The sequence below is a fragment of the Trachurus japonicus genome, unplaced genomic scaffold, assembly GCF_045865225.1.
Source record: "Trachurus japonicus isolate A0001 unplaced genomic scaffold, Traja_1.0 AP029986.1".
Taxonomy (NCBI): Eukaryota; Metazoa; Chordata; class Actinopteri; order Carangiformes; family Carangidae; genus Trachurus; species Trachurus japonicus.
In genome coordinates, this window is record NW_028220119.1 from 1 (window position 1) to 15,318 (window position 15,318).

General features: G+C 41.6%; 1 long non-coding RNA gene across 1 annotated transcript; it reads left to right on the top strand.

Annotated features, from left to right (window-relative positions):
* The first annotated feature begins 12,508 nt into the window (after nucleotides 1-12,508).
* On the top strand, nucleotides 12,509-14,383 carry LOC146960797 (uncharacterized). Its single transcript, XR_015035363.1, has 3 exons — nucleotides 12,509-12,563; nucleotides 12,808-12,903; nucleotides 14,216-14,383. It is a non-coding gene; the product is annotated as an uncharacterized LOC146960797 (long non-coding RNA).
* The last annotated feature ends 935 nt before the right edge of the window (nucleotides 14,384-15,318 follow it).

Below are 15,318 nucleotides of genomic sequence, written 5' to 3' on the forward strand. Positions count from 1 at the left end.
ACCGTGAAATGGAGGAAGACGGCGGCCATGACACAACACACCTCACTGCAAGTGAGGCGGACATGGGGTCAGACATTGAAATCATCAGCAAGGAGATAAGGGATTTAAAAACAGAAAAGAGGGGGCGCTGTTGAGCCTTTAATGGAGTAGGACGTGAGTTTGGGAGCTCCTGCCGATTTCGATAAAAATTGTTATTCTTCTGCGCTTTTAGGTTACTTTTTTTGTCCTGTCTTACACCGCAGTATTTTTTTTAGGGCTGTTTTCGACAAAGGATTTTCATAGTCGAATCTGATTCGTCAGATTTTGCCGTAGTCGACTGTTTTTTTTGTTTTTTGTTTTTTTCAGATAGCAGCAAATTTGCGACTTTTTCCCGTTTAAAACAAAAGAGCTAAAACACCCAAAAAATATGGTAGGTGTAAAACAAATACCTTTATTTATTTTCCACACTTTGGATGATTTTTAGTAGCCATTGTGAGCCAGGGTATGCGTTTATGTTACGTTGCCCTGGACAACGCTCCTTTTGCTCGGACTGTGAGTGGCAAATCAAACATCCCTCAACGTGATGAAGGATAGCGGTGGTCGTGGACACAGAGAAACCGGGTAAAACATGTATCAAAAGAAACGGAGGTCAGAAGGACTCGACAATCTGTACTTTACGTTAATCAATCCTGTAACACACACAGTGTGACCGCGGCACCGGCAGAGAGACAGACAGGCTGCAGAGGGACGAGATTCATTACAACTCGGAAGTCGGAAAAAAAACAAGTTCCTCTTCTGAGAAACTCTGACATGTCAAACTTTAGGATGTGTTAGGGACTAATTAATCTGTCTAACCATCAGAACTATTGACACTTGAAACAGTAAACACAGCTGATCCATCGAAAATAAAAATCACCGCTGGAGTTAATTTATTTTCCGTGATTGAAAGCAGCTTCTTTTTTTTTTTTTAATTTACTTTTTATTGTTTTTTGTTTTTTTTTAATACACATACAAAATGTGCCAACAGGGCACAAAAACACACAGGTTAACAAAACGTAACATGACAAGGGGAGGATTTGTTCATTATGCGGAGCATCCGAGTCAGGCATAAACACATCATACATAAAAGGATGCTTCTTGAGGATATGGAGCAAAACATTTCTTAATCAAGAGTTTAGCCTTATCTTTATGATCTATATGAAATCAGGTCTTACAGTTGACACGTAGCTGAGCCATTTCAACCAGTTCTCTTCAAAAATATCATATTGGTTTTTGAGTTTGAATGTAATTCTCTCCATAACATATATATTATAAATGATATCAATCCATTCATTAATTGTTGGTTTGTCTTTTTTAAACCACTTTCTGGTCAGAGCCTTTTTACACCCCACTAGCAACACTCTCAGAAGGTATTTGTCTCTCTTTGGAAGATCAAGTCCATCCAGATCACATAGGTATATGACTTTGAAATTTAAAAACATCTTCCTTTTGAAAACATCCTCCAGGACTCCAACAATCTCTCTCCAAAATGGAGTCACAGAGGGACAGTTCCAGAAGATATGGAAATGGTTTGCTGAAGTATTCCCACAGGATCTCCAACAGGCAGTCTGATTTGAATAGTTGGTCTTTTGTGCAGGAGTACGAAAGAATCGAGTCACATTTTTCCAACTGAATTCCCTCCAGGAGGGGGAGCTTGTCACTGACCACTGTTGTCTGCAGGTCCTGTCCCAGTCTTCTTGAGAGACTATGAAGCCTCCCTCTGCTTCCCATCTTTCCTTAATGTCCAAAGTATGATCACTTTTAAGATTTTGAAGAGCGGAGTATAACTTAGATATTATCTTTTGGAGGGTGACGTTCTTGTAGGCTCTTTGAAAAATTCTAAGAATTTCATCCCTTCCTGTAGTAACATCGCTTGGGAATTTCTTGCTCATAAAGTCCTTAATTTGTAAATATCTGAAGTGATCTTGATTGTGCAAACCAAATTTTTCTTTTAAGTCCTGGAAGCTCAAAACCTTATCCTGATCAAAGAGTGTGCAGTAGGCTGTAAGTCCATTTTCTGTCCAGTTTTTGAACCTTGTGTCATAGTTTTTCGGCACAAAATCTGGATCATATGCAAACCATTTAAACATTTCGGCTCCTCTCTTCAGATTATATTTTTTTATAACTTCGCCCCATGTTGTCAAGGAGCCAGATATCCATGGGTTATGGGGATCTGGGAGGAGGTTAATTAATGAAGGATCTCCAACTAAATTATTAACTGGTGGCCCCTTTCCCATTGCCATTTCTATTTCTTTCCATTTTGAGCTATAATTTGGTGTACACCATCCCACTAATGGCCTAATTTGAGCTGCTCTATAATAATTTGACAAACAGGGGAGGGCTAGACCACCTTTCTCTTTTGGTAATTGTAGAGTTTTATATTTTATTCTTGGCTTCTTCCCTGCCCATATAAATCTGGAAAGAATTTTATCCCACTCTCGAAAATATAATTCTGGTTTCCCAATTGGTATAGAGTGAAACAAATATAAAAGTCTTGGTAAAATGTTCATTTTGACCGAATCTATACGAGAACTGATATTTAAATAAGGGATTAAGTTCCATCTGTTGATATCTGCTATAATTTCTTTTTTAAGAGGGCCATAGTTAATTTCTTCTATTTTTGATATATCTAGGGGAAGGAGAATTCCCAGGTATTTTATAGAACTTTTGTCCCAGTCTAGATGGTAAATGGAGCGGAGACTTTGAGGGGGATCAAATTGAAAACTAAGGACCTGGGTTTTTTTTGTATTTAATTTATACCCTGAGTATGACCCGTACTCATCTAAAACAGACATCAACGCTGGCAGAGATTCTATTGGATTTGAAAGGCTAACAAGCACGTCATCCGCAAAAAGGGCCAGCTTTTGTTCACCTGCTGCCATGTTTATACCAGTGATTTTGTTGTTCTGTCTAATCCATTGTGCCAATGGCTCAATAAAAATCGCAAATAAGATTGGACTTAGGGGACAGCCCTGTCTTGTTGATCTCTCCAGCAGAAAAGAGTCTGTAAGCTCCCCGTTGATTTTTAGCTTAGCAGATGGTTTGTCATAAAGGGCTTTTAATGTATTAATAATTACCTGGTCAAAACCAAATTTCTCCATAGCACTGAATAGGAATTTCCATCTAACCGAATCAAAAGCCTTTTCCGCATCTAAACTAACTAAAACGTCCTGTATTTTGTTTTGATTTATATGTCTGATAATTTGTAGAGATCTTCTAATATTGTCATGTGTCTGACGTGCAAGAACAAAACCTGTTTGATCCATATTGATTATTCGAGGTAAGATTTTCTCAAGTCTCTTAGTAATAATTGAAGTAAATAATTTATAGTCCAAATTGAGCACACTGATAGGTCTGTAATTTGCGCAGTCTAATTTGTCTTTTTTTCCCTTAGGTATAACCGATATAATCGCTTCTTTCCATGATTCAGGGGTTTCCCCTTCAGCCAGGACCCAGTTGAATGTTTTTAATAGAATAGGTGTCAAAACCTCCTTCAGTTTCTTATACCACTCTGAACTGAATCCATCCGCACCTGGAGATTTATTGGCTTTGAGTCTTGAGATAGCCGAATAAATTTCCTCTTTTGAAATTGCTGAGACTAATCTTTTATTTTCTTCTTCTGTGAGTTTTGGTAGATTTAAGGATTCGAATAGTGACTCCATTTTTTGGTCGGTATTAACTTGAGGTTGAGAATATAATTTTTCATAATATTCTTTAAAACAGTCTTTAATTTCCTGAATTTGGTGGTGAATTACCTTGGTTTTTGGGTCCCTTATCTTGTATATTGCATTGTCTGCCTGTTGTTTTCTTAACTTATATGCTAATAGTTTTGAATATTTGCTACCCCCTTCGTAGTATTTTTGTTTTGTGTAAAGTAGTTTCTTTTGAATCTCTTGGGAGTATAACTCTTCAATCTGATTTCTTTTCTTCTTTATTTCTATTTTAACCTTTGGGTCTGTTGACTCCTTGTGTTCAGATTCTAGGTTTTTAAGTTCAGTCTGAAGTGTCTTAATTTTAACTTCTCTTTGTTTTTTAAGAAAAGACGACACTGCAATCACCCTCCCTCTCATTACTGCCTTACAGGCATCCCAGAGTATGGGCGGAGAAACCTCTCCATTATCATTAAACTCCAAGTATTCTTGAATTTCTCTTGCAAATTGTTCTGTCCTATCATTGTTGAGTACGCTAGGGTTTAGTTTCCAATGTGAAAGCTTCCTTCTATGAGTATTTTCTAGGGACAAATAGAGTGGGCAGTGATCTGAAAAGTCCATTGCTCCAATATGGCAATCTTGTACTTTGCTACTATCTGTCCCGAATAATAAAAAATAATCGATTCTAGAATATGTTGAGTGAGGAGATGAATAGAAGGTATAGTCTTTGGCTGATGGGTTTAGGTGTCTCCAAACATCAATTAATCCTATTTCTGATAGTAGCAAATTAATTTTCTTTGTTATTTTTTGGGGGCGGGACATTCTTGTCGCTGTTGAGTCAAGATTCGGGTTAAATGTAGTATTAAAGTCACCTGCGCAAATTAAAGTCCCCTGTGCTTCAGTTGTGATCCTTTCAATTACTTGGGTATAGAAATTTGGTTCTGAACCAGGAGGGATGTATACATTATATAGGGTAAATAAATTTCCATCAACTTTTCCACGGATCATTATGAATCTACCTTCCTTGTCTTTAATAGCAGACATATGTTCGTATGTCACCCTACCCGAGATTAGAATAACTACTCCCCTAGTATGTTTAGATCTATTTGAGGAGGAAAAGACATATTTAAACCCCTGTCTTTTGAGTTTTTCATGTTCAGTTTCCGTCAAGTGGGTTTCTTGCAGATATGCAATATCTATGTTTTCTCTTTTTAATTTAAGAAGGATTTTGCTTTGTTTGACTGGGCTACGAAGCCCGTTCACATTTAGAGACACTACTTTCATTATCTGGTCCCTGTATGCGTCGGCTTACCTCTGTAATTGTATGATGCTATAACTTTAACAAAAACAGATTTCCCTTGTAGAAAAAAACATTTCTCCCCTGTACTGAACATAGAACAAGAACAAGTGTTTACGCTCATCGTAACAGAAATGAATACACAAACTTCCTGTGACTGAGGGACCTTTGTCCCTCTAGGGTCCCTGTTGGTGGGTGGAGGGAAAAAACCTTCCTGGATGGTTGGGGCCCTCCTTAGTGGTGTAGTGGCTAACCAGCCGGTGCACTCCATGTCCACTAATTAGTCCAACATTCTTATTAACCGTTCAGTCAGTTTTTTTTTTTTTTTTCAGTAACTTCAACAGATTATTATTAAAGTAAAGAGAGAGAGTAAAAAAGAACAGATCATCTCCCTTGATTAACAGTCTACTCACAGCATTTTAATCTGCACGGGGTTTTAGTGCTTTTAGAATTGGGATGGTGGTCTTCTAAACTCCTGGAGTTTTTCTTTCACTCGAGTCTGCATCTGTTTTCCTCCGTTGGCCACTCGTTGCCATGGGAACGCCTTCTGAATCCTTTCCTCTAGGTTGGGGGCTAGATCCCCTCTGGCAGCGGGCACCTCCATGCCAGCTTCAACACCGTTTCTTTGACATCATACTGCTGAAAGTTTATCACAATAGACCGAGGTGTAGCGTCAGGTCCCGGCTTCTGGGTCAGAGCTCTATGAGCCCGCTGAATCTGCAGAGACATGCCGTCGGGGAGAGCCAGCTCCGTGGTCAGCAGGTTTTCCATAAACTTTATCATCGAGTCGCCCTCTGAGCCCTCCGACACTCCGTAAACTCGGATGTTGTTTCTTCTAGACCTGCTTTCCAAATCGGTGACTTTCTCTTGCAGTCTGTGGTGTTCTTTCAGCAGACTCAAAAGAGCCTCTTTAGTTGCAGCGCCGCTTGTTTCCATATCCGAGATGCGCTCCTCTGCCTCGGTGATCGCCTGATCGTGACCCTGGAGCCTGGTCCCGACGTCAGTTAGCTTCTGGGTTAGCTCGTGTCTCAGCGTCGCTAGCTCGTCCTTAAAGTCTTTCTTTAAGTCTCCCTTGAGCTCGGAGATAGCTGAGTGAATGTCGTTTTGGAAATCACGGATGTTACTTGAGATGGCAGACAGTTTCTGTAGTAGCTTGTTGTCTTTAGCTTCACCGCCGTCTCTGCTAGCTAGCATGTCGCCATTTTCCTCGTCGGTCGGCTCGGGGAGCATACGTCAGTCCGACGGCCCCAAAATCCGACGGCCCACCTCTCCGACTACCCATTAATCCGACTTTTATAGGCCCATTGGTCCGACTGCCCATTGCTCCGACCAAAATAATCTCTGTATTCCGACCAGGGCTAAATTCGACCATCCAGAATTCCGACACCGGCGTTACTGTTTGTGTCATTTATTGGAGCAGTGGTAAATGTTTTTGCTGCTCTGCTCTCCCATGTCACTCTTTTACCCCTTGGTTGAAGTGCATGCCACACACACACACACACACACACACACACACACACACACACACACACACACACACACACACACGGGGGGCGGCACCAGATGCGCATTTCTCCGTGCTGCGCCTCGGCCCCTCAGCTGTGTGTCTGTGGGTATGTGTATCATGTGAATGTGTGTATTAATTTCTGGCGCGCTCTGTTAAGATGAAAAACACAAATCGCCCAGAGCGCGAGCCTGGCACAGAGGTGCGCGCTCTGGCGCATCTGGCGACAATCGGTTAACGGGGCCGAAAGGAAGCTGGCTCGCTCCGCGGCTATTTTACGTTTGAGGCTTATGTTAAACTCATGTTTTTATTGATACTGTAGCGTCCAACCCGACGTTACTGTCTACAACAACATAACCCTAACTTATGACTGCTCTCCCTTCCCTCCTCTGCTCCTCCTCCCTCACTCACCTACACACAGACGCAGCTGTCTTCCTCACTCTGGCCCCTCAGTTTCTCATCCAACCACCCTACCTGCCCGTGCCCTACACATTCACAGTCAGTCAGAAATCACACAACTTAATCATAACAAGAACATTACTGTGGAGTTGCTACAATATTTTCAGTTGTGCAGTATAGGCTATTATTGATTAAAAATGAGCCATAAGTCCCATTACGTGGCATATGATATGTTTGTAGAGCCCGTTGACATGACACACACGTGTCTCGTGTGCAGACGCAACTGATAAATATTTATGCTATAGACCATGGACAGCTCCCGGATCTCAGCGCATCATTTGCGCACAACGTGCACCAGTGTTACTGTAATAACACAGATGTGGGCAAGTCTGATATCAGCCAGGTAGCCTACTGAAGAAACATAAATATGGACTCGAGGCATCTTGTTTTACTGATCATTTAGTGCCCAAATGACTGCATCAATAAATGAGGAAATTATATTCACAGATCCTATTTAAAAAGAAGAAAAAACATGGTCCTAATGGATATGACAATTAACCACTCAGATAACTCCTTTCTTTCTATTTTTTCCTTCTATCAACGTTCATGGGCCATGAAGATCAGGGCTTAGTCAGTTCGGGGGTCACAGCATCTGCGCTGTGTGTAGCCTACGGTACGACCAATCGCGCGCTGTCCGCTGTCTCAGTGCTGAAATATGAATCAATGACAGTGTGTCACTGCCCGAGAGAGAGAGAGTCTCTGCCCGCCCCTCCGCCTGCACTATAGGTGCAGCCCAGCCCATATTACAATCTTATTGTTTGTTTTAATCAATCCTCTAGCACCGTGTGACAGAAATACTCATTGTTGCAGAGGCACAGTGACAGTGGCGCTGACTGTATCGCACTGTGCACATACATATACACATAAAAGGAACAAGAGCAGGACCCACGCGCCTAGACTAGGCTACACTGTGGCGCCGTCAAAATACAGGAGATTAAGTTGATATCAAAGTCCTGCTTCTGGGCCCGATTTGTCGGTCTAATACACTGTCGTAATTACTGGGAGTCGTAACACCGGGCATACTTAAGTCGGGGAAATGGGAGGTCGCATTAATGGACGTAAAAATATAGAAATGTATGGTCGGAGAAATGAGAAGTCGAAGTGTTGGGTCGTCGGAGAAATAGAGAGTCGGACTAATGGACTCAAAAATTAAGAAATGTATGGTCGGAGAAATGGGAAGTCGGACAAATGGGAAGTCGGACAAATGGGAAGTCGGACAGACGCCATGCGCCCGGTCGGCTCCATTTGTTTTTTATTTTGTGGGTTTTCTTGCTCAATTACTCTCTCTGTCCGGTTCGAATCGTCTCTTTTTTGTTTCCCCCCACTCATTCTCCGTTTTCAAGTTAAAGTTTTCGAGTTTGGGGGAATTTTGATACTGACTGATACGGAGCGATTGACTATGCGTCTGTCACGAGCATGTCTTGACCGGAAGTCCCGAAAGCAGCTTCTTGAATGTAACTCAGTCAAAGTCAGATGTATCCTCACAATGTTTTGCTGTTCTGTCAGGTCATGCATGATAAATGTTGACAAAGTTAGACTGTCAGACTTCCTTGATTTTAAACTTTGGCGGCTCTGCCTCTCGTCTTTTTGCCACTCCGTGAGTGTTCTGCAGTGACCTCCGAGTACCGTGACTTTGACGGTCCTACTGCTCACCTCCGCTCATTTGAAAAAAAAAAAAACAACCTCCGCTCATTTGATTGTGCAACTGCAGTGGGTGATTTATTAATACGTAGTAAGAAGCTAAGACTACCGTTTAAACGCACACATAATTTTGAACTCTTTATTAACAGAAAGTAGGCAGATTTTGTATCAAAATAGTCTTTTTATAACGAAAAAAGACATTCTATGTAACAATTTATGCTCAGCAGCCATGGGCACCCCCATATAGTCAGAATGGTATGGTCTTGGTTAGATTCGACTACAAGGTTCATAGTCGAATCAGACCCCTCCGAATCGAATCGTCGAATAGTCGACTTTTGGAGGTCAGCCTTTTTGTTGAAAAGTTTTACTTTAAGGACATGTGCCCCCCCCTCCTAGGGGGGGCACAATAAGCTTTTAAATTTAAAAACTTTAAAAACTTTAAAAACTTTAAAAATTCCTACCAAACCAAAATTCCTACCAAACCAACGGTAGAGGACAATAGTCTGCCTTTCTTAGATTGTGACGTCCATATGAAAAAGGACAGGAGCCTCCACATTGGGGTATACAGAAAACCCACACATACAGACCAATATCTACTTTTCGACTCTCACCACCCTCTGGAACATAAGCTTGGTGTTATCAGAACTTTGCAACACAGAGCTGATAACGTGCCCACCAGCTCACAGGCCCAAGGGGCAGAACACAAGCACCTGAGAGGCGCCCTCACAACTTGTGGTTACCCTAACTGGACCTTTGTGAAAACTGCAGCTGCTTCCAGAAAGAAAACCAGCCAAGTGGTTGAGAAAGAAAGACAAAACAAGAGAAACAATATAGTCATTCCATATGTGTCTGGAGTATCAGAAAAACTCAGGAGGATCTTTAACAAACACCGTATCCCTGTGTATTTCAAACCCAGCAACACACTCAGACAGAGACTGGTACATCCCAAGGACAAAACACCACACACCCACAAAAGCAATCTGGTGTATGCAGTCCAATGCAACGAGGAATGCAAAGACCTCTACATTGGAGAAACAAAACAACCACTGCATAAACGCATGGCCCAACACAGGAGAGCAAACTCCTCAGGACTGGACTCTGCTGTCCATCTACATCTCAAGGAGAAAGCCCACTCCTTTGAGGACAGCAATGTCCAAATCCTAGACAGAGAGGACAGATGGTTTGAAAGAGGAGTCAAAGAAGCCATTTTTGTAAAAGTACACTGTAAAAAATGACTGTGAAATTTACATAGAAACTATGTAAAATCACTACAGAAAAGTATTGTAAACCCCAAAACATTTACTTTTTGTTTAAATCACAGCGAACATTTGTAAACTATTAAAACAGAATGTTTTGTTATATTTACAACAACAACATGTGATTTTAATCAAATTTATTTGTGAAAACTACAAATATTGGTAACAAAAACTGATAAATACTGTAATACTCATAACAAAACAATTTTGTTAATTTGGCTTGCAAATATTGTAAAAACTATAGTTTTAGTCAGTTGTTTTGAAAAATACAAAAAAAATATGTACGTCACTTTACAAGTTTATGCTGTACTTTTAACATGATTGATGAAATAATGCAAATATAGGTAATATTTTCACACAAAAAATCATTGTGAATCTGAGAGGTAGACTAAAAAGTAATTCACAGCCTTATTTGAAAAGATCAGGCGACCACTGCTTTCCTTCCTGGAAAAGGACCTCCTGAATCCTCTCAGCGCTTGGGGGTGGGATCATAGACTGTAAAAAGAATGGACGTAGCGTCCGTGACGTCACCCATTGGTTTTGGGGAGTCGTTTTTGTGACTCAAATATGGCGGCCTGAACAGCGCCATGTTGGATTGGCCGGCCGAGAACCCGCCCACTGGCCTCGAAGCAGCTGTCCACGGAGCTGCTCGGACCTGTCACTCAACGTTTCTGCGCCCTAATTGGCCAGAGTTTTAACCTAATAACAGTAAAACGGTAGAGTTAAAAAAAAATCCACCCCCCTCAGAGTGTGTGCGGGGGTAGAAACTATCGATTGAGACGAAAAAACGTTCTGACACCAGGCTTTTAACATGTTTACTGAGGATGTAAAGTCGGCGATTTTAACATGGGGGTCTATGGGGAATGCTCCCTTCTGACACCAGCCCCCAGAGGAATCCGAGGGGTTGCAGTTTTTTGAACGCGGAAGTGAGCTTCACTTCTCAGACCGACAACTGCCCCCTTGGGTGGGATTGGCTGAGGGGGTGGTGAGGATGGCAGTGGGTCGTGCACTCTAGTTCAGGGTATCAGTTTGCTGGGTTTTTTATTTTTCCTTATTTTATTCAAGGGGGTCATGTTTTGAATATATTTAACTGTACATTGTTCTGTATTGGACCGCTGTTTTTTTTAAATTAATTTAAAAAAATTGAAACATTCAGGGTCTTATGTCACAATAATAAAAAAGTATATAGTCTTAATAAAATCTCTGAAAATCACAAAAGTGATTATTTGAGTTAGACATATTCAAATAAATGTTTTAAAATTCAACAGATAATTTTGTCTTATATTACTTCTATTATTTAGCCTATTTTCATAAAATAAATTAGTATTTGACAAACAAATTATAATTTTAAGATATCCGTAATATTTTCAGTAAATACCAGTCAGAATATTTGAGTATGGAGCAATTACCGTATATTAATCGATTTCAAGAACTTTAATTAGGCTACTCTAACCTCATCTCTAGCAACAACTTCAGAAAATGAGTAGTATTTACGCAGAACGTCATGACGTGCCGCCATTCGCGCGCAAAGAGAGTGGATTCATGGGATATCTAACGGTACCCTGCTTCTTTTGAAAAACACGAGGCAAATCAACGGTCGACACCACAGTGAAAACCACTTGGAGGACTCCATACGCTGGTAAGTAACTTAGAGCGTTAATATTTTATTGACCCCGTCTTCCTACATACAACTTTACAGGGTGTATTTTTAATACTGTCACCAGTGGCACCATGCTGTTGTAGGCTACGTTAGCTAACTTAGTTTACAGCTTTCCACAAAACTGCTCAGCTAACACAAGGTTCATTCAGCTAAGGCACCGTTTATATAGCTAACGCCACCTAAAATGGACGCAAAATGGTTAATTTATTCATCAATAAGCACTCCACAACATGCTCAGACATGGCGAGGCTTTTCATAGCGCATGCTGAGCATGGAGGGGGGGGGGGGCGGGGGGGGGCTTTGTTTCCGTGGCTGCTGGTTGAACGTTACTTGGACCAAAGACGGTTTTATCTTTGCTTGGACGAGGGCTGCATCCGTGGTTACAAACGTGAGTCATTTCTGTACGGCGCGCGTGATGTATCAAGTGGCCGGGCTCTCATAGTGACGCCGTAGCTGCGCATTCACAGCTGCAGGGGACGACGTGCTAACAGCTAACAGCCGTGCTACATCAGCTGATTGAGCCTCTTGCAGCCGCGGATCGGTTCACGTTAACGTGGACTCGGTCCGCTCCTCTCGCTCAGCTGGTGAAGCAGCGGTCTGATGAGCATGATGTCCGTGACGTGCCCCGTTATGCGCGACGAAGTTGTGATGTTGTCAGGTGATGAAAAAGACACCTGATCACATGTTTATGGAGTATAAAAACTGATTAAAAAAAATAAATAAACGATGCTTAGCCTGGCAGTGGGGCATGTAAGACCTGGCCAGGCTTATAATACACTGGGGGAAGCCCTGTAAGCAGAGAATTTATGGCATAGCAGTGTATTAAAAATTATATGGAACAGTCTTGCATCTTATTCATCTCATTACAACTCTTTTTTGAGTGCTGAATGACAATAGATTAGACCACTTTTTTTCTCTTTTCTCATCTCTCTTTCAGGTTAGCGCAGAATTTCTGAGGATCACCACACTGAATCTTGAGCTATAATTCATGGCAATGTTGGACTTCAATACACCTGAACTGCTGAAGGATGGTGCCGCAGGAAAGAGACGTCTGACCCAAATGAGTGTTCTACTTCAGGTATTAAAATGTATTCTCGACCTATTCAATTTCTGCATTAACTGCTTTAATCATAACTTCACCTGTCTCATTCATATTTCTCTCCTTTAAGTTAATTACATACAATACATCTGTATTGGCTTCCTCCTCCTAATATAAATTCAGTTGAAATGTTTGACATGTTAGTACTGTATTTCCAGAAAAGCAAAACTCTTAAACGCTTAAATAAGTCTTTCAGCAACTAATCAATTGTAATACTCTGCAGAGTGGAATCCCCATTCAACGGACGCAGGAGGTTGTCATCTGATTTCTGATCAACCATCTGGAAGAAGATGCCAGTGCCTTGTTCAAGGACATTGAGGTTAGTATAATACTGTATTTAAAGGGATATTTTGGATCTTTTTACATGAAGCTGTATGACATCCTTATTAGTAGTTACGTGCATCAACAGTGACTTTCCCCCGACTGCGTCGTGTGAGCAGAGTTCCGGCCTGGTTTTGGTGTGGACGAAGCAAGTTCGGCTAGTTGGCTGAGATCACAAAAATAAAGCGTTTTGCTTCTCAAAACCATATGTGTTCAAAAGAGTAATAATTTGCATCACAAAACCGTTATCCATGAAAAAGTCTGACCTCACAATCACCAGGTGCTATTTTCTGAAGTTGCTGAAGTTGGACAGTAATGCAGCACAGTCCGTGATGGAAGATCAGCCCGACAAATGAACACAGAATATCAGACAATCAGCGATTAAGGATGATTTGTTTTTCTTGCCGTTATAAAACATATAGCGAGCCTACACACCAGCCACGTCCACTGTGCTCTGGCTCAGCTGACCGGTCTTCAGATGGCAGTTAGAACTAGCAGAGGCTCCTCTGACAGCTGCAGGTGAGCCGCAGGTGAGCTACAGGTCAGCTGGCTGGAGAATGTAGCGCCATTCTATTTTTTTTTCAGCAGCAATGTCCTTGCAGGTGATGCACTATGTCTGTCTGAGTACGTTTGTCAGTCTGATCTTCCACCATGCACTGTGCTGCATTACTGATCACACGCCACCCTGTCTTCTCTGCTCCAACTCCATCTGACGAAGTTCAGCATCATATTCAGATTCATTAAGGTATCCTTTTGGCTCTGTGCTAAAACAAGGGATGGCTTCATCACTTATGTTTACGTTAACTATCTGAGCAGTAAACTCTGTGAAACAGGTGATGGAAAAGTGCACAGCTGTCTACAGGCGGCAGCATGCAGTGATACGAAGGGAGAGAAAATAGCGCCTAGCAATTGTGAGGTTAGACTTTTTCGTGGATAACGGTTTTGTGATGCAAATGTATCACTCTATTGAATGCATATTGTTTTATTTTAGTGACCCCAGCCAACTAGCCGGACTACATTCGTCAGCACCAAAACCAGGCCGGAACTCTGCTCACAGGACACAGTCGGGGTCACTGTTGATGCACGTAACTACTAATAAGGATGTCATACAGCTTCATGTAAAAAAAATATCCTAAATATCCCTTTAGCAATGTTAGTTTTAAAGTTACCACAATACTATCACAGTAGTATTGTTCAGGTTGTCCTCTTTATGTCCTGTTACACTCTTAATGTTAGTAGGTGGTAGTATTTGTCTTGTAACATGCAGGTTGAAAGTGAGCTCCTAACGGTTATCTTAACAATGTCTGCAGGATGCTGCTGATGGATCTGTCGGTGTTCAAGAGGAATTTGCAGATGAGGTGATGAAGATTTACCTGCTGTGGAACCAAGATGGGTCAGTGGATGTCAGGATTGTGTTTGAGGGCAGTCACAGACTGCGCTCACCCTGATGTACTATTGACTTAATGCTTACATAAGAGTTATAGTGAATAGTGATAGTGAAATTGCACTTGGTATTGTTTACTGTTGTGGAATTTTAATGTGAAGTGTCACTGTTCTTGGTGCATTTTAGATGGATGCAAAATGTCATTGTTCTTGGTGTATTTCAACTATATGCAGTTAAAGCAGAAGTAAGTGATATATTTGTGTTAATATAAGTCTTAAATAGTTATATCTTCCGACAGCAATCACTTACATAGAGTGTTTGGACTGAAACACGGGTCTCTCAGTCACTCTGCTCTGCTCTGAGCCCAGGAGAAAACATTTATCGTATCCTACAGTTTTTATCCAATGAGGAGAGAGAACGGCATGCAGGGCTGTGTGTGCAGCCAAGGAACGCCGTGAATGTGGCGACGTAGGGACGAGGACTGTTATGGTGCGTTCAAGGAAACTCGTATTTTTCCGACCGTGAAGTCGTACCAGTTCGATCTGGTACGAGTTCACGGGTCAGAAGTTACGAGTGGCCGTTATAGTGACTTTCACCGGTAAAACAGGTCGGAAAAACACGAGTGGGTTGCCTGGAACGCTACAAAGTCGTAAGTTGTGACTTGAAGCTGTAATTTACGATTTCAAAAGCCTGCCTGGAACGCAGCATTAGCGAAAACGACCGGACCAATTACTTCTGCTTTAAGTCTGGCCTGATGCTCTCATAACATGGACTTTTTCACATACTCATTGGCAAGAATAATCATGGTTGAGTTATTCTAGATAAAATGCCAACAATTTTATCATGTCACCCATGTTGAGAGTTCTCTTAAAGCAGAAGTAATCGATCCGGTCGTTTTCGCTAATGCTGCGTTCGAGGCAGGCTTTTGAAATCGTAAATTACAGCTTCAAGTCACAACTTACGACTTTGTAGCGTTCCAGGCAACCCACTCGTGTTTCTCCGACCTGTTTTACCTGTGAAAGTCACTAT